Source organism: Bufo gargarizans, chromosome 3 (assembly GCF_014858855.1).
Source record: "Bufo gargarizans isolate SCDJY-AF-19 chromosome 3, ASM1485885v1, whole genome shotgun sequence".
In the NCBI taxonomy this organism is placed as follows: domain Eukaryota; kingdom Metazoa; phylum Chordata; class Amphibia; order Anura; family Bufonidae; genus Bufo; species Bufo gargarizans.
In genome coordinates, this window is record NC_058082.1 from 271,131,773 (window position 1) to 271,155,584 (window position 23,812).

Here is a 23,812-nt window from a genome sequence, read left to right on the forward strand (position 1 = left end):
CCAAGATGTGAAAACAGTAATGTGGATATTATTTTGTGGTGGCGCTGCCCTAAGATACAACCATTCTGGCAGGGCCTTATTGAAATGATTAGGGATATTTTTCGTTTTAAACCAGTTTTGTCAATTTTTATTTAGTTTTTGGTGAAATTGCTTATAACTAGGGATGAGCGAACTCGAACTGTATAGTTCGGGTTCGTACCGAATTTTGGGGTGTCCGTGACACGGACCCGAACCCGGACATTTTCGTAAAAGTCCGGGTTCGGGTTCGGTGTTCGTCGCTTTCTTCGCGCTTTTGTGACGCTTTCTTGGCGCTTTTTGAAAGGCTGCAAAGCAGCCAATCAACAAGCGTCATACTACTTGCCCCAAGAGGCCATCACAGCCATGCCTACTATTGGCATGGCTGTGATTGGCCAGAGCACCATGTGACCCAGCCTCTATTTAAGCTGGAGTCACATAGCGCCGCCCGTCACTCTGCTCTGATTAGCGTAGGGAGAGGTTGCGGCTGCGACAGTAGGGCGAGATTAGGCAGATTAACTCCTCCAAAGGACTTGATTAACTGATCGATCTGCAGCTGTGGATCATTGAGCTGCTGATCCTCAATTGCTCACTGTTTTTAGGCTGCCCAGACCGTTTGTCAATCACATTTTTCTGGGGTGATCGGCGGCCATTTTGTGTCTTGTGGTGCGCCAGCACAAGCTGCGACCAAGTGCATTTAACCCTCAATGGTGTGGTTGTTTTTTGGCTAAAGCCTACATCAGGGTGAAGCTGTCACACCAAGTGCATTTAACCCTCAGTAGTGTGGTTGGTCAAGCTATCACACCAAGTGCATTTAACCAGCAATAGTCTGTTCATTTTTTGGCCATATACTAAATCAGGGGCAAGCTGCGCCCGTCACCAAGTGCATTTAACCCTCAGTAGTGCGGTTGGTCAAGCTGTGACACCAAGTGCATTTAACCAGCAATAGTCTGTTCATTTTTTGGCCATATACTACATCAGGGGCAAGCTGCGCCCATCACCAAGTGCATTTAACCAGCAATAGTGTGGTTATTTTTTGGCCATATCCCAGTCTAATTCTGTCACTAAATCCATACCGGTCACCCAGCGCCTAAATACTAGGCCTCAAATTTATATCCCGCTAAATCTCTCGTTACCGCTGTCCTGTTGTGGCTGGGAAAGTTATTTAGTGTCCGTCAAAGCACATTTTTTGTTCTGGGTTGAAATACAATTCCCAATTTAGCAATTTAAAAATGTAGTGGTTTCTGCTGTATCAGAGCTATTTGAAATCTATCCCTAAAAGGGTATATAATATTCAAGGTGCACATAGGGTCATTCAGAATAACTTCACACACCCGCTACTGTGCATTTCCAAGTCTAATTCTGTCACTAAACCCATACCTGTCACCCAGCGCCTAAATACTAGGCCTCAAATTTATATCCAGCTAAATCTGTCCTTAGTGCTGTAGCTGGGCGAGTTATTTAGTGTCCGTTCAAGCACATTTCTTGTTCTGGGTTGAAATACAATTCCCAATTTAGCAATTTCATAATTTAGTGGTTTCTGCTATATCAGAGCTATTTGAAATCTATCCCTAAAAGGGTACCGTATTTTTCGCCGTATAAGACGCACTTTTTCTTCCCCCAAAATGGGGGAGAAATGCCCCTGCGTCTTATACGGCGAATGCAGTCAGTTTTACATCGCTGGCAGCGATGTAAAGAGAGCGAGGACTCGGGGAGGGACTGGGAGGAGGAGCTGGGGCCGGCAATAGCGGCGGGGCGGTGCAGTCACTGTACTAAAGGCCCGCCCCGCCGCTCCGGTGTACTAATAAAATATGGCATATTCAATGAATGGTTATTAAATATGCCCCTTTATGCTTAATAGTACCTTAAATCCTTAGCGCTTCAGTAGTATGCAGGCTGGGCGGGCGGCAGCGTAACTCCCTGATGTCACGTGCCTGCGCCGCCTACTTTATGAATGAAGCAGGCGGCGCAGGCAAGTGACGTCAGTGAGTGACGCGCCGCGCCGCGCCGGCTGCCCGGCCTGCCGGCATTGTACTGAAGCGCTTCGGATTTAAGGTACTTTTAGGAATAAAGAGGCATATTTAAAAACTATTAATTGAATAAGACATATGATATTAGTATACAGGAGCGGCGGGGGATCTGTGGATGGCACAGTTATGGGCTGGGAGGGTCTGTGAATGACACATGTATAACAGTGCCATCCACAGATCCCCCCCTGTAACAGTGCCAGCCACAGATCCCCCTGTAACAGTGAAAGCCACAGATCCCCCTGTAACAGTGAAAGCCACAGATCCCCCCATAACAGTGTCTGTCATCCACAGTTCCCCCCTAACAGTGTCCGTCATCCACAGTTCCCCCCTAACAGTGTCCGTCATCCACAGTTCCCCCCTAACAGTGTCCGTCATCCACAGTTCCCCCCTAACAGTGTCCGTCATCCACAGTTCCCCCCATAACAGTGTCCGTCATCCACAGTTCCCCCCATAACAGTGTCCGTCATCCACAGTTCCCCCCCATAACAGTGTCCGTCATCCACAGATCCCCCCATAAGTGTCCGTCATCCACAGATCCCCCCATAACAGTGTCCGTCATCTACAGATCCCCCCATAACAGTGTCCGTCATCCACAGATCCCCCCATAACAGTGTCCGTCATCCACAGATCCCCAGTAATAGTGCCATCCACAGACCACCTAGTTCCAAACCCACAGCACACCTTTTGGTTAAAAATATTTTTTTTCTTATTTTCCTCCCCAAAAACCTAGGTGCGTCTTATACGCCGGTGCGTCTTATACGGCGAAAAATACGGTATATAATATTCAAGGTGCACATTGGGTCATTCAGAATAACTTCACACACACCCGCTACTGTGTATTTCCAAGTCTAATTCTGTCACTAAACCCATACCTGTCACCCAGCGCCTAAATACTAGGCCTCAAATTTATATCCTGCTAAATCTCTCGTTAGTGCTGTAGCTGGGCGAGTTATTTAGTGTCCGTTCAAGCACATTTCTTGTTCTGGGTTGAAATACAATTCCCAATTTAGCAATTTCATAATTTAGTGGTTTCTGCTATATCAGAGCTATTTGAAATCTATCCCTAAAAGGGTATATAATATTCAAGGTGCACATTGGGTCATTCAGAATAACTTCACACACACCCGCTACTGTGTATTTCCAAGTCTAATTCTGTCACTAAACCCATACCTGTCACCCAGCGCCTAAATACTAGGCCTCAAATTTATATCCTGCTAAATCTCTCGTTAGTGCTGTAGCTGGGCGAGTTATTTAGTGTCCGTTCAAGCACATTTCTTGTTCTGGGTTGAAATACAATTCCCAATTTAGCAATTTCATAATTTAGTGGTTTCTGCTATATCAGAGCTATTTGAAATCTATCCCTAAAAGGGTAGATCATATTGAAGGTGCACATAGGGACATTCAGAATAACTTCACACACACCCGCTACTGTGTATTTCCAAGTCTAATTCTGTCACTAAACCCATACCTGTCACCCAGCGCCTAAATACTAGGCCTCAAATTTATATCCAGCTAAATCTGTCCTTAGTGCTGTAGCTGGGCGAGTTATTTAGTGTCCGTTCAAGCACATTTCTTGTTCTGGGTTGAAATACAATTCCCAATTTAGCAATTTCATAATTTAGTGGTTTCTGCTATATCAGAGCTATTTGAAATCTATCCCTAAAAGGGTATATAATATTCAAGGTGCACATTGGGTCATTCAGAATAACTTCACACACACCCGCTACTGTGTATTTCCAAGTCTAATTCTGTCACTAAACCCATACCTGTCACCCAGCGCCTAAATACTAGGCCTCAAATTTATATCCTGCTAAATCTCTCGTTAGTGCTGTAGCTGGGCGAGTTATTTAGTGTCCGTTCAAGCACATTTCTTGTTCTGGGTTGAAATACAATTCCCAATTTAGCAATTTCATAATTTAGTGGTTTCTGCTATATCAGAGCTATTTGAAATCTATCCCTAAAAGGGTATATAATATTCAAGGTGCACATTGGGTCATTCAGAATAACTTCACACACACCCGCTACTGTGTATTTCCAAGTCTAATTCTGTCACTAAACCCATACCTGTCACCCAGCGCCTAAATACTAGGCCTCAAATTTATATCCTGCTAAATCTCTCGTTAGTGCTGTAGCTGGGCGAGTTATTTAGTGTCCGTTCAAGCACATTTCTTGTTCTGGGTTGAAATACAATTCCCAATTTAGCAATTTCATAATTTAGTGGTTTCTGCTATATCAGAGCTATTTGAAATCTATCCCTAAAAGGGTATATAATATTCAAGGTGCACATTGGGTCATTCAGAATAACTTCACACACACCCGCTACTGTGTATTTCCAAGTCTAATTCTGTCACTAAACCCATACCTGTCACCCAGCGCCTAAATACTAGGCCTCAAATTTATATCCTGCTAAATCTCTCGTTAGTGCTGTAGCTGGGCGAGTTATTTAGTGTCCGTTCAAGCACATTTCTTGTTCTGGGTTGAAATACAATTCCCAATTTAGCAATTTCATAATTTAGTGGTTTCTGCTATATCAGAGCTATTTGAAATCTATCCCTAAAAGGGTAGATCATATTGAAGGTGCACATAGGGACATTCAGAATAACTTCACACACACCCGCTACTGTGTATTTCCAAGTCTAATTCTGTCACTAAACCCATACCTGTCACCCAGCGCCTAAATACTAGGCCTCAAATTTATATCCAGCTAAATCTGTCCTTAGTGCTGTAGCTGGGCGAGTTATTTAGTGTCCGTTCAAGCACATTTCTTGTTCTGGGTTGAAATACAATTCCCAATTTAGCAATTTCATAATTTAGTGGTTTCTGCTATATCAGAGCTATTTGAAATCTATCCCTAAAAGGGTATATAATATTCAAGGTGCACATTGGGTCATTCAGAATAACTTCACACACACCCGCTACTGTGTATTTCCAAGTCTAATTCTGTCACTAAACCCATACCTGTCACCCAGCGCCTAAATACTAGGCCTCAAATTTATATCCTGCTAAATCTCTCGTTAGTGCTGTAGCTGGGCGAGTTATTTAGTGTCCGTTCAAGCACATTTCTTGTTCTGGGTTGAAATACAATTCCCAATTTAGCAATTTCATAATTTAGTGGTTTCTGCTATATCAGAGCTATTTGAAATCTATCCCTAAAAGGGTATATAATATTCAAGGTGCACATTGGGTCATTCAGAATAACTTCACACACACCCGCTACTGTGTATTTCCAAGTCTAATTCTGTCACTAAACCCATACCTGTCACCCAGCGCCTAAATACTAGGCCTCAAATTTATATCCTGCTAAATCTCTCGTTAGTGCTGTAGCTGGGCGAGTTATTTAGTGTCCGTTCAAGCACATTTCTTGTTCTGGGTTGAAATACAATTCCCAATTTAGCAATTTCATAATTTAGTGGTTTCTGCTATATCAGAGCTATTTGAAATCTATCCCTAAAAGGGTAGATCATATTGAAGGTGCACATAGGGACATTCAGAATAACTTCACACACACCCGCTACTGTGTATTTCCAAGTCTAATTCTGTCACTAAACCCATACCTGTCACCCAGCGCCTAAATACTAGGCCTCAAATTTATATCCTGCTAAATCTCTCGTTAGTGCTGTAGCTGGGCGAGTTATTTAGTGTCCGTTCAAGCACATTTCTTGTTCTGGGTTGAAATACAATTCCCAATTTAGCAATTTCATAATTTAGTGGTTTCTGCTATATCAGAGCTATTTGAAATCTATCCCTAAAAGGGTATATAATATTCAAGGTGCACATTGGGTCATTCAGAATAACTTCACACACACCCGCTACTGTGTATTTCCAAGTCTAATTCTGTCACTAAACCCATACCTGTCACCCAGCGCCTAAATACTAGGCCTCAAATTTATATCCTGCTAAATCTCTCGTTAGTGCTGTAGCTGGGCGAGTTATTTAGTGTCCGTTCAAGCACATTTCTTGTTCTGGGTTGAAATACAATTCCCAATTTAGCAATTTCATAATTTAGTGGTTTCTGCTATATCAGAGCTATTTGAAATCTATCCCTAAAAGGGTATATAATATTCAAGGTGCACATTGGGTCATTCAGAATAACTTCACACACACACGCTTCTGTGCATTTCAAAGTCTAATTCTGTCACTAAATCCATACCGGTCACCCAGCGCCTAAATACTAGGCCTCAAATTTATATCCCGCTGAATTTGAATACAATACATTGGGCCAAATAATATATTTGTTGTTGTGGTGAACCATAACAATGAGAAAAACATCTAGTAAGGGACGCGGACGTGGACATGGTCGTGGTGGTGTTAGTGGACCCTCTGGTGCTGGGAGAGGACGTGGCCGTTCTGCCACATCCACACGTCCTAGTGTACCAACTACCTCAGGTCCCAGTAGCCGCCAGAATTTACAGCGATATATGGTGGGGCCCAATGCCGTTCTAAGGATGGTAAGGCCTGAGCAGGTACAGGCATTAGTCAATTGGGTGGCCGACAGTGGATCCAGCACGTTCACATTATCTCCCACCCAGTCTTCTGCAGAAAGCGCACAGATGGCGCCTGAAAACCAACCCCATCAGTCTGTCACATCACCCCCATGCATACCAGGGAAACTGTCTCAGCCTCAAGTTATGCAGCAGTCTCTTATGCTGTTTGAAGACTCCGCTGGCAGGGTTTCCCAAGGGCATCCACCTAGCCCTTCCCCAGCGGTGAAAGACATAGAATGCACTGACGCACAACCACTTATGTTTCCTGATGATGAGGACATGGGAATACCACCTCAGCATGTCTCTGATGATGACGAAACACAGGTGCCAACTGCTGCGTCTTTCTGCAGTGTGCAGACTGAACAGGAGGTCAGGGATCAAGACTGGGTGGAAGACGATGCAGGGGACGATGAGGTCCTAGACCCCACATGGAATGAAGGTCGTGCCACTGACTTTCACAGTTCGGAGGAAGAGGCAGTGGTGAGACCGAGCCAACAGCGTAGCAAAAGAGGGAGCAGTGGGCAAAAGCAGAACACCCGCCGCCAAGAGACTCCGCCTGCTACTGACCGCCGCCATCTGGGACCGAGCACCCCAAAGGCAGCTTCAAGGAGTTCCCTGGCATGGCACTTCTTCAAACAATGTGCTGACGACAAGACCCGAGTGGTTTGCACGCTGTGCCATCAGAGCCTGAAGCGAGGCATTAACGTTCTGAACCTGAGCACAACCTGCATGACCAGGCACCTGCATGCAAAGCATGAACTGCAGTGGAGTAAACACCTTAAAACCAAGGAAGTCACTCAGGCTCCCCCTGCTACCTCTTCTGCTGCTGCCGCCTCGGCCTATTCTGCTGCTGCCGCCTCGGCCTCTTCCTCCGCCTCTGGAGGAACGTTGGCACCTGCCGCCCAGCAAACAGGGGATGTACCACCAACACCACCACCACCACCTCCGTCACCAAGCGTCTCAACCATGTCACACGCCAGCGTTCAGCTCTCCATCTCACAAACATTTGATAGAAAGCGTAAATTCCCACCTAGCCACCCTCGATCCCTGGCCCTGAATGCCAGCATTTCTAAACTACTGGCCTATGAAATGCTGTCATTTAGGCTGGTGGACACAGACAGCTTCAAACAGCTCATGTCGCTTGCTGTCCCACAGTATGTTGTTCCCAGCCGGCACTACTTCTCCAAGAGAGCCGTGCCTTCCCTGCACAACCAAGTATCCGATAAAATCAAGTGTGCACTGCGCAACGCCATCTGTAGCAAGGTCCACCTAACCACAGATACGTGGACCAGTAAGCACGGCCAGGGACGCTATATCTCCCTAACTGCACACTGGGTAAATGTAGTGGCAGCTGGGCCCCAGGCGGAGAGCTGTTTGGCGCACGTCCTTCCGCCGCCAAGGATCGCAGGGCAACATTCTTTGCCTCCTGTTGCCACCTCCTCCTTCTCGGCTTCCTCCTCCTCTTCTTCCACCTGCTCATCCAGTCAGCCACACACCTTCACCACCAACTTCAGCACAGCCCGGGGTAAACGTCAGCAGGCCATTCTGAAACTCATATGTTTGGGGGACAGGCCCCACACCGCACAGGAGTTGTGGCGGGGTATTGAACAACAGACCGACGAGTGGTTGCTGCCGGTGAGCCTCAAGCCCGGCCTGGTGGTGTGTGATAATGGGCGAAATCTCGTTGCAGCTCTGGGACTAGCCAATTTGACGCACATCCCTTGCTTGGCGCATGTGCTGAATTTGGTGGTGCAGAAGTTCATTCACAACTACCCCGACATGTCAGAGCTGCTGCATAAAGTGCGGGCCGTCTGTTCGCGCTTCCGGCGTTCACATCCTGCTGCTGCTCGCCTGTCTGCGCTACAGCGTAACTTCGGCCTTCCCGCTCACCGCCTCATATGCGACGTGCCCACCAGGTGGAACTCCACCTTGCACATGCTGGACAGACTGTGCGAGCAGCAGCAGGCCATAGTGGAGTTTCAGCTGCAGCACGCACGGGTCAGTCGCACTACAGAACAGCACCACTTCACCACCAATGACTGGGCCTCCATGCGAGACCTGTGTGCCCTGTTGCGCTGTTTCGAGTACTCCACCAACATGGCCAGTGGCGATGACACCGTTATCAGCGTTACAATACCACTTCTATGTCTCCTTGAGAAAACACTTAGGGCGATGATGGAAGAGGAGGTGGACCAGGAGGAGGAGGAGGAGGAGGAGGAAGAGGGGTCATTTTTAGCACTTTCAGGCCAGTCTCTTCGAAGTGACTCAGAGGGAGGTTTTTGGCAACAGCAGAGGCCAGGTACAAATGTGGCCAGCCAGGGCCCACTACTGGAGGACGAGGAGGACGAGGATGAGGAGGAGGTGGAGGAGGATGAGGATGAAGCATGGTCACAGCGGGGTGGCACCCAACGCAGCTCGGGTCCATCACTGGTGCGTGGCTGGGGGGAAAGGCAGGACGATGACGATACGCCTCCCACAGAGGACAGCTTGTCCTTACCCCTGGGCAGCCTGGCACACATGAGCGACTACATGCTGCAGTGCCTGCGCAACGACGGCAGAGTTGCCCACATTTTAACCTGTGCGGACTACTGGGTTGCCACCCTGCTGGATCCACGCTACAAAGACAATGTGCCCACCTTACTTCCTGCACTGGAGCGTGATAGGAAGATGCGCGAGTACAAGCGCACGTTGGTAGACGCGCTACTGAGAGCATTCCCAAATGTCACAGGGGAACAAGTGGAAGCCCAAGGCCAAGGCAGAGGAGGAGCAAGAGGTCGCCAAGGCAGCTGTGTCACGGCCAGCTCCTCTGAGGGCAGGGTTAGCATGGCAGAGATGTGGAAAACTTTTGTCAACACGCCACAGCTAACTGCACCACCACCTGATACGCAACGTGTTAGCAGGAGGCAACATTTCACTAACATGGTGGAACAGTACGTGTGCACACCCCTCCACGTACTGACTGATGGTTCGGCCCCATTCAACTTCTGGGTCTCTAAATTGTCCACGTGGCCAGAGCTAGCCTTTTATGCCTTGGAGGTGCTGGCCTGCCCGGCAGCCAGCGTTTTGTCTGAACGTGTATTCAGCACGGCAGGGGGCGTCATTACAGACAAACGCAGCCGCCTGTCTACAGCCAATGTGGACAAGCTGACGTTCATAAAAATGAACCAGGCATGGATCCCACAGGACCTGTCCGTCCCTTGTCCAGATTAGACATTAACTACCTCCCCATAACCATATATTATTGGACTCCAGGGCACTTCCTCATTCAATCCTATTTTTATTTTCATTTTACCATTATATTGCGAGGCTACCCAAAGTTGAATGAACCTCTCCTCTGCCTGTGTGCTAGGCCTAAATATATGCCAATGGACTGTTGCAGTGGTGGGTGACGTGAAGCCTCATTCTCTGCTATGACATGCAGACTGATTCTCTGCTGACATGAAGCCAGATTCTCTGTTACGGGACCTCTTTCCTCTGCCTGTGTGCTAGGCCTAAATATATGCCAATGGACTGTTGCAGTGGTGGCTGACGTGAAGCCTCATTCTCTGCTATGACATGCAGACTAATTCTCTGCTGACATGAAGCCAGATTGTCTGTTACGGGACCTCTCTCCTCTGCCTGGGTGCTGGGCCTAAATTTATGACAATGGACTGTTGCAGTGGTGGCTGACGTGAAGCCTGATTCTCTGCTATGACATGCAGACTGATTCTCTGCTGACATGAAGCCAGATCCTCTGTTACGGGACCTCTCTCCTCTGCCTGTGTGTGTGCTGGGCCTAAATATATGCCAATGGACTGTTGCAGTGGTGGCTGACGTGAAGCCTCATTCTCTGCTATGACATGCAGACTGATTCTCTGCTGACATGAAGCCAGATTCTCTGTTACGGGACCTCTCTCCTCTGCCTGTGTGTGTGCTGGGCCTAAATATATGCCAATGGACTGTTGCAGTGGTGGCTGACGTGAAGCCTCATTCTCTGCTATGACATGCAGACTAATTCTCTGCTGACATGAAGACAGATTCTCTGTTACGGGACCTCCCTCCTCTGCCTGGGTGCTGGGCCTAAATATATGCCAATGGACTGTTGCAGTGGTGGCTGACGTGAAGCCTCATTCTCTGCTATGACATGCAGACTAATTCTCTGCTGACATGAAGACAGATTCTCTGTTACGGGACCTCCCTCCTCTGCCTGGGTGCTGGGCCTAAATATATGCCAATGGACTGTTGCAGTGGTGGCTGACGTGAAGCCTCATTCTCTGCTATGACATGCAGACTGATTCTCTGCTGACATGAAGCCAGATTCTCTGTTACGGGACCTCTCTCCTCTGCCTGTGTGTGTGCTGGGCCTAAATATATGCCAATGGACTGTTGCAGTGGTGGCTGACGTGAAGCCTCATTCTCTGCTATGACATGCAGACTAATTCTCTGCTGACATGAAGACAGATTCTCTGTTACGGGACCTCCCTCCTCTGCCTGGGTGCTGGGCCTAAATATATGCCAATGGACTGTTGCAGTGGTGGCTGACGTGAAGCCTCATTCTCTGCTATGACATGCAGACTAATTCTCTGCTGACATGAAGACAGATTCTCTGTTACGGGACCTCTCTCCTCTGCCTGGGTGCCGGGGCCTAAATATCTGAGAATGGACTGTTCCAGTGGTGGGTGACGGGAAGCCAGATTCTCTGCTATGGAACCTCTCTCCAATTGATTTTGGTTAATTTTTATTTATTTAATTTTTATTTTAATTCATTTCCCTATCCACATTTGTTTGCAGGGGATTTACCTACATGTTGCTGCCTTTTGCAGCCCTCTAGCTCTTTCCTGGGCTGTTTTACAGCCTTTTTAGTGCCGAAAAGTTCGGGTCCCCATTGACTTCAATGGGGTTCGGGTTCGGGACGAAGTTCGGATCGGGTTCGGATCCCGAACCCGAACATTTCCGGGATGTTCGGCCGAACTTCTCGAACCCGAACATCCAGGTGTTCGCTCAACTCTACTTATAACTTATCTAAAGATAAAGAGATTATGGTGTACAAATCCTTTTTCTTGGCTCGATTATTAATGGCCAGAAGATGGAGGAGAACTGATGTGTCCACTGTGAAGGAGTGGTTAAATATGATGAAATTAAATAGATCTATTGAGAAAGCAGGTTATATTAAGGAAAATAAAATGCATATTTATAATAGGTTATGGAGTAAATGGGAGATCGTTATTGATAAATCTATTAATGTGTTACCAATGTAACTGATTGATGATGATATGATAAAAGCACTTTTTTTTACTCTTCTTGCTCTCTGGGCTGGGGGGTGAGGTTAGGGAGGCGGTGGGGGGTATAAGAATAAAATATTTATGTATGTTTTTATGATTCTATAATGTATTTCTGGAATAAAGATAAATAAAATAAAAATTACTATGCCACATAGCAGGTTATGTTTTTATGGGGTCCTTTGTCAAGCTGGTGTGGGGTGGAGCTGGTTTGGTTGCCCACTGTGGCAAATCAGATTCCACTTTTAATTTTGGACAGCTCCTTTGAAAGGTGAGGGGGTGGAGTCTGGTTGGTTGCTGTGGGCGGCTTGGCCAGGTCTGCTTTGCACCAGTTGGATAAATAACCCCATTAAATTTGTACTTCATGACCACTGATAGCTGAGCAGAGGTAAGCCCACTTTCAAACGGTCAATATTTGGTCAGTATTTTGCATTAGTATTTTCAAGCTAAAACCACGAGTGGAAACTACAGAGAAAGAGTATATTGAAATATTTGTGCCTCTCCTGTGTTTTGGAAGCATTTCTGCTTTTTCTCTACAAATGCTAATGTAAAATAGCGACCGTGTGAAAGTGGCCTAAGGTTGTGTTGAAAGCTCTGTAAGGGGCCTCCATTGTAGATTCAATTAAAAAAAGAGGATAAAATAGACAGAAAACTGCTCCGTTGTTATCTGATGTATCTGGCACTTCAGTAATTTTTGTTGCTTTGCTTCTGTGATGGAGCAGAACATTATAAATGATTAGTGGAGATGTAAATGATCCCTGAAGGATCTCCTGATGAATCTTACATAAAATGCGCATTAAGGTGATTGGGCACACAGCACTTTATCTGACAGTGAGCTCCATCCATTTATACTAGGGTTATTTGGATACTTTGGATGGGACCAACTTTAATTATGTTACGGTCTGAGAAGGTATTTTTCTCATCCCTGCCTCAACTGCCATTATCCATGCGATAGTTTACTATTGGGAGGAGGGGGAGTTGTACAGGCTTTTGGTGTTGGTGGCCTGTCCTCGGGGTGGGTCATCGGCCGGGAGCCCCGCCGGCCGGCTGTATGGGGGAAGGGTGCATGCGGTGGGCCCATGCCATCTCCCTTCTCTCTTACTGCTCGCCATAGACATAGCAGCAGTGGGCGGGAGGAGAGAGGGGAGGCGGCATGTGCGCGCTGCGCCCGCCTTCCCTTCGTGCAGCCGATCTGGTGTTGGTGATCTTTCCTGAGGGTGGGACATCAATATTAAAGCCCAGAGAACCCCTTTAAATACTCAATAATGTTTATTGCTGCTACTTGAGTGGTTCTTTATATCATTATAAGCACTTTTGGCACTTTAGGCATATTTTGTATGCACTGTGAGATTATGAAAGCACTAATTTATATGTACTAATATGAAGTGTCTATAATTTGGTCGTAGGTTATATTGGTGGATCTTTATATTGATTATTGTTTCAAATATATTTAAAAAAATTCATATCTTTTTATTCGAAAAAAAAAAATGTTATAATCGTTCAACTGGTTTGAAGACAATAAATGCTGGTAATTAATTCATATGCACACTGAAGCCACTGCAATCCATAGAAGTAAGTACATATTCTGCAACATCCAAAGAATCATAAGCTGTATCTTTTTTTTTTTTTTTACTTATTGCAATATCTACTTTCAACTCCTTAGGCCTTATTGCTTCTGATTTATCACAAGTCTTCAGATACCAGGCAAAATATTCTTATAAGCATTGGTGCATTGACATATAACTGAGTGATTTACATAAGTCTATCAGTCATCTTTAAGTAATAATGCCTTAGATGCTGCTATACTGGGTGGATCAATATATAGTTCATGTGCACACAGTATGGCTACATGCACACAAAAGTATTTTGTTTCCGTGTCCATTAAGTTTTTTTTGCGGATAGGATGCGGACCCATTCATTTCAATAGGTCTGCAAAAAATGCAGACTGCACACCGTGTGCTCTCCGCATCAGTATGTCCATTCTGTAGCCCCGCCAAAAAAATAGAACATGTCCTATTCTTGGCTGTTTTAGGCATTGTTACAATGGATCTGCAAAAAAAAAACGGATGGCATACGGATGTCATCCATTTTTTCTTTGCGGATGCACAATTTGAGGACCCCAAAACACATACGGTCGTTTTCATGTAGCCTAAGTCTTTTACCTCAAATGTCAGTGTTTTGGTCAATGATTTCCATCAGTCATTGTGAGCCAAAACTAGGATTGAAACCTACAAAGACATAAGTTATAATGAAAACATCTGCTCCTGTTCTGTGTTTAGATCCGCACCTGGCTTTGGCCCATAATCACTTTTGGAAATCACTGACCAAAACACTGACGTGTGAATGAGGCATTAAATGAATAAATGCTTCTTTAGAAGCTCTCACCAAGCTCCTGTGGCCCCAACATACAAATACAGTTGCACTAAACTTGATGGTTAACGCTAAGTAAAGAATGGCAAGCAAAAGTTAACCAAATTTTCTATGGATTTCAATGGCTTTTGTCACGAGATAACACAGTGATGTGTTATCAGTAGAGATAAGCAAATTGAATCCACTGAAGTGGAATTCCATCCGAATTTCAGGAAAAATTTGATTCGCCGCAAAGCCGAATTTCCTTGTGCTTCGTGGTAGCGAATTGATTTAACCTGAAATAGTGTAAAAAACAAAAAAAATCATACTAACCTCCTCCATTTGCTAGCGATGGGCCAGCAATTCATCACAAAGAAATTAAGTAAAAAAATTCGGCTAAGCAGCCAAATCGAATTTTCCCAAAATGTGCTCATCTCTAGTTATCAGAGTCAACTTTAGTTATTGTGAATTTGAATATTGCCCTGCCGCTCATCACTGGTGCCGATTACCCGTGCAGGGCGCAAACACAGATGCCTAAACTGGCGGAGTTTCAGTGTAATGTAACTTCCTGCGTCATGCTGTCATACCATGGAGCACCTGCCCCTGTAAACTTTACACACAACTGATACCTTGCGTGCAAATAATGCCGTCAATTAACAAAACTAGTTTCACATCTACGGCTATCCTATCCAGTAGGCTGTTCACTTGCGTGCAGTGTTTTTGTCCAGTCGATTCACTGCATATTTGCCGGGTAGCTGCCGGACCGCATAATAGTCAATGGGAACCGGAGAGCATACAGTAGTATCCGGCAATGTTGCAGATGTGAGACTAGCCTAAAGCCTCCTATATACAGGTTGACCCACGAAAAAGTAGTCCGCTTCCAATATCTCCAAATCAAACTGCCTAATACAGGGCTCTGAAAAAACGGAAGCTAGACTCTGATTGGTTGCTATGGACAACTAAGGCTACTTTAACACTAGCGTTTAAGCTTTCCGGTCTTGAGTTCCATCATAGGGGCTCAATACCGGAAAAAAATGCTTCAGTTTTGTCTCCATTCATTGTCAATGAGCACAAAACTGAACAGAACAGAATGTTTCAAAATGCATTCCGTTCCATTTAGTTGCGTTCCCAGACCGGAGGGCAAACCGCAACATATTGTAGTTTGCTTTCCATCCTAAGATGCGGAGCAAGACGGATTCTGCATGACTCCCAATGTAAGTCAATGGGGACGGATCAGTTTTCTCTGACAAAATCTGACACAATAGAAAACTGATCCATCCCCTATTGACTTTCAATGGAGTTAATGACGGATCCGTCTTGGCAATGTTAAAGATAAGGCTGCATGCACACAACCATATGTGTTTTGCGGTCCGCAAATTGCGGATCAGCAAAAAAAAAACGGATGACAACTGTATGCCATCCGTTTTTTTTTGCGGTTCCATTGTAACAATGCCTAAAACAGACAAGAACAGGACATGTTCTATTTTTTATTTTTTTTTGCGGGGCTACGGAATGGACATACTGATGTGGACAGCACACGGTGTGCTGTCCGCATTTTTTGTGGACCCATTGAAATGAATGGGTCCGCATCCTATCCGCAAAAAACTGAATGTACACGGAAACAAACGACGTTTGTGTGCATGTAGCCTAATACAACCGGATCCGTTCATAACGGATGCAGATGGTTGTCTTATCAGTAACAGAAGCGTTTTTGCTGAACCCTCATTCAAACGACCGTGGTTTGGTTCCGCATTCAAGCTGCAAAACTGCAGACCCATTCACTTCAATGAGACCCATGCACTCCAAGTGCTGTCCTCATCTGTTGCTTCGTTCCGTGGCCCCGCAGTAATGATAGATCATGTCCTATTCTTCTCCATTTTGCAGACAAGAACAGGCATTTCTATAATGGGCCATTCATTCTGTTCCGCGAATTGCAGAAGGCACACAAGTGGCATCCGTGTTTTGCGGATCCGCAATTTGTTGACCGCAAAACACGGCACGTTTATGTGAACAAGCCCTAAGACAGATGTACCTTTAGGCAGTTTGATTTGGAGATATTAGAGGCGGGCTACTTTTTCACTGGCCACCCTGTACTATATTGCAGGTACTCAGATGCCAATAAACTGTACATATTAATGTTTTTTAGTTTTTTTTCCAAAAACTTTTAAACTGATGTACTATCCTCAGAAAGGATAGATCATCAATATCTGATCAGTGAGAGCCTAAACTTCTGACATCCCCCACTGTTGTTTGAAGAGGCCCCTGTGCTCCACTGAGCACTGCAGTCTTTTCCTAGGCCAGAGAAGTTATATTCATCAGTCACAAGGCCTAGGTGCAGCTGCTATATGAGCACCGTGGCCCTTTCAAGCAGCTCATCAGTGGTGGTGGCCGGTGTGAGAACCTCACCATGCAGAATCTCACAAAAGTGAGTTCATGGGACAACAGTGAAGATATGACACTTTGATACTGTAAGTAGTCAGTCTACAGCTTGTATAACAGTGTAAATTTGGTGTACCCTCAAAATAACTCGACACACAGCCATTAATGTCTAAACCGCTGGCAACAAAAGTAAGTATACCCCAAAGTGAAAATGGCCAATTTGTGCCCAAGTGTCAATATTTTGTGTGGCCACTAGAGATGAGAAATCAAAGCTGACGAAGTGAAATTTGATCTGAATTTCAGGAATTATTCGATTTGCACCAAATCCGAATTTCCTCACGCTTCGTGGTAACGACTCACATTTTTTCCTAAAATGCCTGCTGCATATGTTAGGACATGGAGTAAGGAACTCAGAAAATGAGGGATCACCCACAATGCCATGCATGCAGCCAATTAGCAGCCAACCAGCCCTCTGATATCACAGCCCTATAAATAGCCTCAGCCATCTTGGATTCAGCCATTTTCCAGTGTACAAAGTGCAGGAGAGACGTCAGCAGGTGCTAGGGACAATGCTAGGAAAGACTTAAAAACGTATATTTTGCTCAATAGAACTTCAGGGAAAGAGCATTAGAAGTGTAGGGAAAGTATAGGCAGGAATTATTCCACAGTATTGAAGCAGAACAGGGTTCAATAGGGGTGATTACAGCCTGGGTAATAGGAACAATCTTGTTACACCTTGCTGCACTGACTGTGGATCCAAATTGCCATTATACTGCTGCTCATTTCAGATTTGCAATACCTCTGTAAGACCCCTTTCACACGGGCAAGATTTTCGCGTGGGTGCAATGCGTGCGGTGAACGCATTGCATCCACACTGATTCCAGACCCATTCATTTCTATGGGGCTGTGTACATGAGCGGTGATTTTCACGCATCACTTGTGCGTTGCGTGGAAATCGCAGCATGCTCTATTTTGTGCGTTTTTCACGCAGCGCAGGCCCCATAGAAGTGAATGGGGCTGCGTGAAAATCGCAAGCATTCGCAAACAAGTGCAGATGCGGTGCGATTTTCATGCGCGCTCAGGATGGGGACCCGATCATTATTATTTTCCCTTATAACATGGTTATAAGGGGAAATAATAGCATTCTTAATACAGAATGCATAGTACAATAGGGCTGGAGGGGTTAAAAAAATAAAAAAAATAATTTAACTCACCTTAATCCACTTGTTCGCGCAGCCCGGCTTCTCTTCTGTCTTCATCTTTGCTGTGCACAGGAAAAGGACCTGTGGTGACGCCACTGTGCTCATCACGCGGTCCGTCACATGATCCATCACCATGGTGATGGACCGTGTGATGAGCGCAGTGACGTCATCAAAGGTCTTATTCCTACTGCACAGCAAAAAAAAGTATTTGCCGTTCATAAGCGCAGTTATATGTTCTAAAGCCTTTTTTGGGCGTGTATTAATGTGATGGACCGTGTGATGAGCGCATTGACGTAATCAAAGGTCTTATTCCTACTGCACAGCAAAAAAAAAAAGTATTTGCAGTTCATAACCGCGGTTATATGTTCTAAAGCCTTTTTTGGGCGTGTATTAATGGGAAAAAAGAAAAAGGGCTTATTAGCCGTTGTGTGAAGTGAGAAAGTTACAGTCCTTTTTGGCGTGTATTAGTGGCATAAAAAAGTATTATTTGCCATTCACAGCTGCGGTTATACAGGTCCTTCTAAAAAAATTAGCATATTGTGATAAAGTTCATTATTTTCTGTAATGTACTGATAAACATTAGACTTTCATATATTTTAGATTCATTACACACCAACTGAAGTAGTTCAAGCCTTTTATTGTTTTAATATTGATGATTTTGGCATACAGCTCATGAAAACCCAAATTTACTATCTAAAAAAATTAGCATATTTCATCCGACCAATAAAATAATAATAATACAAAAAAAGTCAACCTTCAAATAATTATGTTCAGTTATGCACTCAATACTTGGTCGGGAATCCTTTTGCAGAAATGACTGCTTCAATGCGGCGTGGCATGGAGGCAATCAGCCTGTGGCACTGCTGAGGTGTTATGGAGGCCCAGGATGCTTCGATAGCGGCCTTAAAGGGAACCTGTCACCAGGATTTTGTGCATAGAGCTGAGGACATGAGTTGCTAGATGGCCACTAGCACATCCGCAATACCCAGTCCCCATAGCTCTGTGTGCTTTTATTGTGTCAAAAAAACGATTTGATACATATGCAAATTAACACAAAAGAGTCATATCTTACTTGTGTGACCAGAGAAGAGTCATATTTTCAAGCTCTGACTCATCTCTGCTTAATTTGCATATGTATCAAATCGGTTTTTATACCCAATAAAAGCACACAGAGCTATAGGGACTGGGTATTGCGGATGTGCTAGCGGCTATCTAGCAACCCATGTCCTCAGCTCTATACACAAAATCCAGGTGACAGGTTCCCTTTAAGCTCATCCAGAGTGTTGGGTCTTGCGTCTCTCAAACTTTCTCTTCCCAATATCCCACAGATTCTCTATGGGGTTCAGGTCAGGAGAGTTGGCAGGCCAATTGAGCACAGTAATACCATGGTCAGTAAACCATTTACCAGTGGTTTTGGCACTGTGAGCAGATGCCAGGTGGTGGTGAAAAATGAAATCTTCATCTCCATAAAGCTTTTCAGCAGATGGAAGCATGAAGTGCTCCAAAATCTCCTGATAGCTAGCTGCATTGACCCTGCCCTTGATAAAAACACAGTGGACCAACACCAGCAGCTGACATGGCACCCCAGACCATCACTGACTGTGGGTACTTGAGACTGGACTTCAGGCATTTTGGCATTTCCCTCTCCCCAGTCTTCCTCCAGACTCTGGCACCTTGATTTCCGAATGACATGCAACAGTCCAGTGCTGCTTCTCTGTAGCCCAGGTCAGGCGCTCCTGCCACTGTTTCTGGTTCAAAAGTGGCTTGACCTGGGGAATGCGGCACCTGTAGCCCATTTCCTGCACACGCCTGTACACAGTGGCTCTGGATGTTTCTACTCCAGACTCAGTCCACTGCTTCCGCAGGTCCCCCAAGGTCTGGAATTGGTCCTTCTCCACAATCTTCCTCAGGGTCCGGTCACCTCTTCTCGTTGTGCAGCGTTTTCTGCCACACTTTTTCCTTCCCACAGACTTCCCACTGAGGTGCCTTGATACAGCACTCTGGGAACAGCCTATTCGTTCAGAAATTTCTTTCTGTGTCTTACCCTCTTGCTTGAGGGTGTCAATGATGGCCTTCTGGACAGCAGTCAGGTCGGCAGTCTTACCCATGATTGCGGTTTTGAGTAATGAACCAGGCTGGGAGCTTTGAAAAGCCTCAGGAATCTTTTGCAGGTGTTTAGAGTTAATTACTTGATTCAGATGATTAGGTTAATAGCTCGTTTAGAGAACCTTTTCATGATATGCTATTTTTTTTAGATAGGAATTTGGGGTTTTCATGAGCTGTATGGCAAAATCATCAATATTAAAACAATAAAAGGCTTGAACTACTTCAGTTGGTGTGTAATGAATCTAAAATATATGAAAGTCTAATGTTTATCAGTACATTACAGAAAATAATGAACTTTATCACAAAATGCTAATTTTTTTAGAAGGACCTGTATGTTCTAAAGCTGTTTTTGGCGTGTATTAGTGGGGAAAAAGAAAACAGGCTTTTTTGCCGTTGTGTGGTTAAGTGAGAAAATTATAGCCTTTTTTGGTGTGTCTTAGTGGCAAAAAAACTTTCATTGCCGCTCAAGACCGCAGTTACATGTTCTAAAGCCTTTTTTTGGCCTGTATTAGTGGGGAAAAAAGTCTTATTAGTTGTTGTGTGTTGAAGTGAGAAAATTAAAGCCCTTTTTGTCATGTATTAATTTCCTTTTTATTTACTTTTTTGATCTAACAGTATGTCAGACAGAGAAGTGACGTGCCCTGCATAGGGGAGGGGCACAGGCCTAAATGTTTCTGGCGCAGGCACAGTTCGCAGCAGAGTAAGGAAACGTGATAGCAGGGGACACTTCAAGAGGCCTGAGCTCCCAGTGTCAGCTAGCAGTCGTGTCTTGACCAGCAACCCAGTGCTTCTTGAATGGTTGACTCGATCTTCAACTTTGTCGCAAGTGACATCAGACATCCCCAGCCAACAGTCGGTGGGTTCGTCAGACACAACCCTTAGTTGGCATGGCCTGGGAGCAGGCCCTCTGCCCTCACCTGTCTCTTTTCTGTTCCCTCAGCCTGAGAAATACTATATGCTGTGGGCTCAGCTCCACTATACAGTGAGGACGAGCTACTAGAGGACAGTCAGAAGCTATTGCCCAGCCATGATCCAGAGGAGACATCTGCCGCTTCCTCCGGGAAGCGGGCAGGTAGTGATGAGGAGAGTGGCGTGGGAGCTGGTGTTGCGAGCGCTCAAGCGATGATGATGTAGCCGATCGCAATTGGGAGCCAGTTGATGAAGGGGCTTTATCATCGGGAGAAGAGGGTAACAGCTTGTTCGTGAGGCAGCTGTGGGCCAGCAAGTAGTGGTGCAGGGATTCACGGAGGCATTGGCGGTAGCAGTCAGTCAGTGCGGAGTGTCTGGGGTAAAATCACCTACTCACGGTGTGGCAGTATTTGTTAAGCCCCCGGGGAGGTGAACATGGCCATTTGTTGAATCTGTGGGCAGAAGGTGAAGCGTGGCCAGGGTGCCAATGTTGGCACCAGAAGAACTATGGCTCCAATGTGGTCTTCTCATGCTGCTGCCACCTCCACACTATATCACCTTGCCACTATGTGGTCTCCTGATGCTGCTGCTACCTCAACAATATGTCACCTTGCCACTCTGTGGCCTCCTCATGCTGCTGCTGCAACCTCCACACTCTGTCATTGTGATACTCTGTGGTCTCCAGATGCTGCTGCTACCTCCAGTCCACACTGTGTCACCTTGCCACTCTGTAGTCTCTTGATGCTGGTGCTACCTCAACACTATGTCACCTTGCCACTCTGTGGTCTCCTGATGCTGCTGCTACCTCAACACTATGTCACCTTGTCACTCTGTGGCCTCCTTATGCTGCTGCTGCAACCTCCACACTCTGTCATTGTGGCACTCTGTGGTCTCCATATGCTGCTGCTACCTCCAGTCCCCCTATGTCACCTTGCCACTCTGTAGTCTTTTGATGCTGGTGCTACCTGAACAATATGTCACCTTGCACGCTGTGGTCTCCTGATGCTGCTGCCACCTCCACACTATGTCACCTTACCCCTCTGTGGTCTCCTGATACTGCTGCCACCTCCACATCTTGTTATTAGGTCACTTTGTGGTCTCCTGATGCTGCTGCTACCTCAACACTATGTCACCTTGCCACTCTGGGTCTCCTGATACTGCTGCCACCTCCACATCATTTCATTTATCCTTTTTTTTTAGCAAGGCAGTGGTTGTCTTGGAGGTGTGTTTTGGGTTGTAGTCGTGTTAAAATACTGCCCTGTGGCCCAGATTCTGACGGGAGGGGATCATGTTCTGCTTCAGTATGTCGCAGTACATGTTGGCATTTCTGATTCTCTCAATGAACTGTAGCTCCTCAAAGCCGGCCTGTGGACACGCCCATTTTTAACGATAATGCAGTATATGTCACCTGTATTCCTATGTAACACTACAGATAACACAGTGATAACTCTCTGAGTACAGATAATGTAGTAGATGTCACCTGCAGTCCTATATAACACAACAGATAACACAGTGATAACTCTCTGAGTAGAGATAATGTAGTAGATGGGTGTGAGACCCCAGATTTCAGAACACACACAGTGTGACCTGAAATCTGGGGCCAGGATGCGGCAGGGTGGACCATACTCTAAATCCACCCCCCAACCCTACCGTGAAACAAATATGTGGATGGATATTATTATATACAGTAGACAACAGCACCACATACCTCTTACATCCAGTGACATCTCCTGTGATGTAGACTTTCTTCAGCGTCTTCATTTGGAGATTAGACTGCCATGATACCTTCTTTCAGCCGAGTCTTATCTCTGCAGAGTTTCACAGAAAACATTTTTAGATTCCTCACTTTACTATCATCCTCTTCTATCCTCTACTATCATTAGACACAGGGGGCCATTATATATTATAATACTACAGAAGGGCCATTATATATTATAATAATACAGAGGGGCAATTATATATTATAATACAGAGGGGGCTATTATATATACTAATAATACAGAGGGGTCATTATATACCCCCCACCTAACACTCAGGCATAGCCAAGCAGTAGGCAGTGAAGTGCCATGAGAGCCAGGCCAAGCAGGTGGGAGTCAGGGTGCTGTGAAGGATGACCAGAGACAGTACTGCCCTGAGGATGCCATCTCTGCTGTCCAGTCAATATACCAGGCCTACCACCAGTATTACCCTTAATATACCTCCTGCCCACCCCACACCTAACACTCAGGAGGCTGTCACACTGACTGTAACACTGACAGTATGACTGACTCACTGTCAGTGTCGCTCGATGCTCAGGCTGCCTGCTGTGGAGTCCTGAAGCGGCACACTGAGACAGCCATTTTCTTCTTCTTGCTCCAGCTCCGCAGTGTCTTTCCCGGCCGGAAGGTGGGAGGAGCTTCATACTGCTGTGTGCCGTGTGATTCATCTGGGTGTGTGATCGTTCTGTTGATACTGCTCCTCACTCTGCGGCGCTGCACAGTGCAGCAAAGCGAAACTCAGTAAGTTCACAGATTTTTAGTGCAAGCGGCGGCCAGCGCCCCCTGCAGTCTGGCACCCATGGCAACGTCCCCCCTGGCCCCCCCGCTCTACACCACTGCCCCTAACCACCCTTGTCATGCCCCCTTTAGAAAAGACATAGGGGCGTAAAAACTGAGAGATGTGACTATATTTTGCCACTTTTCAGGAACAAGAGACATGATATAAGAGGCAGGAAATAACTTCTCAGAGAGGGGAGGATGGGAGTCCTACCAGAAAGTGCTGACAGCAACTACCCCCAGCATGTCCAGCCTGTCATTATGTGATATCAGAGGACATTACAGGAGGAGGTAGAAGAGGAGAGGACTACAACTCCCAGCATTTCCTTCACTCGATAAATCCATCCGTTCTCAATTTTCTTCGACTTCATACAACACTCCGCCCCCTGCGCTAATCACATGACAGTGACATCATCACAGGTCCTTTCCTACCACTTCTCTCCACTGCTAAGCTCTGCCCCTTCTGATCACATGTGACAGTAACATCATCCTAGGTCCTGCAGCAGATACAGAGCAGGTCCTGGTCTGTAGTCACTGGCAGTCCCA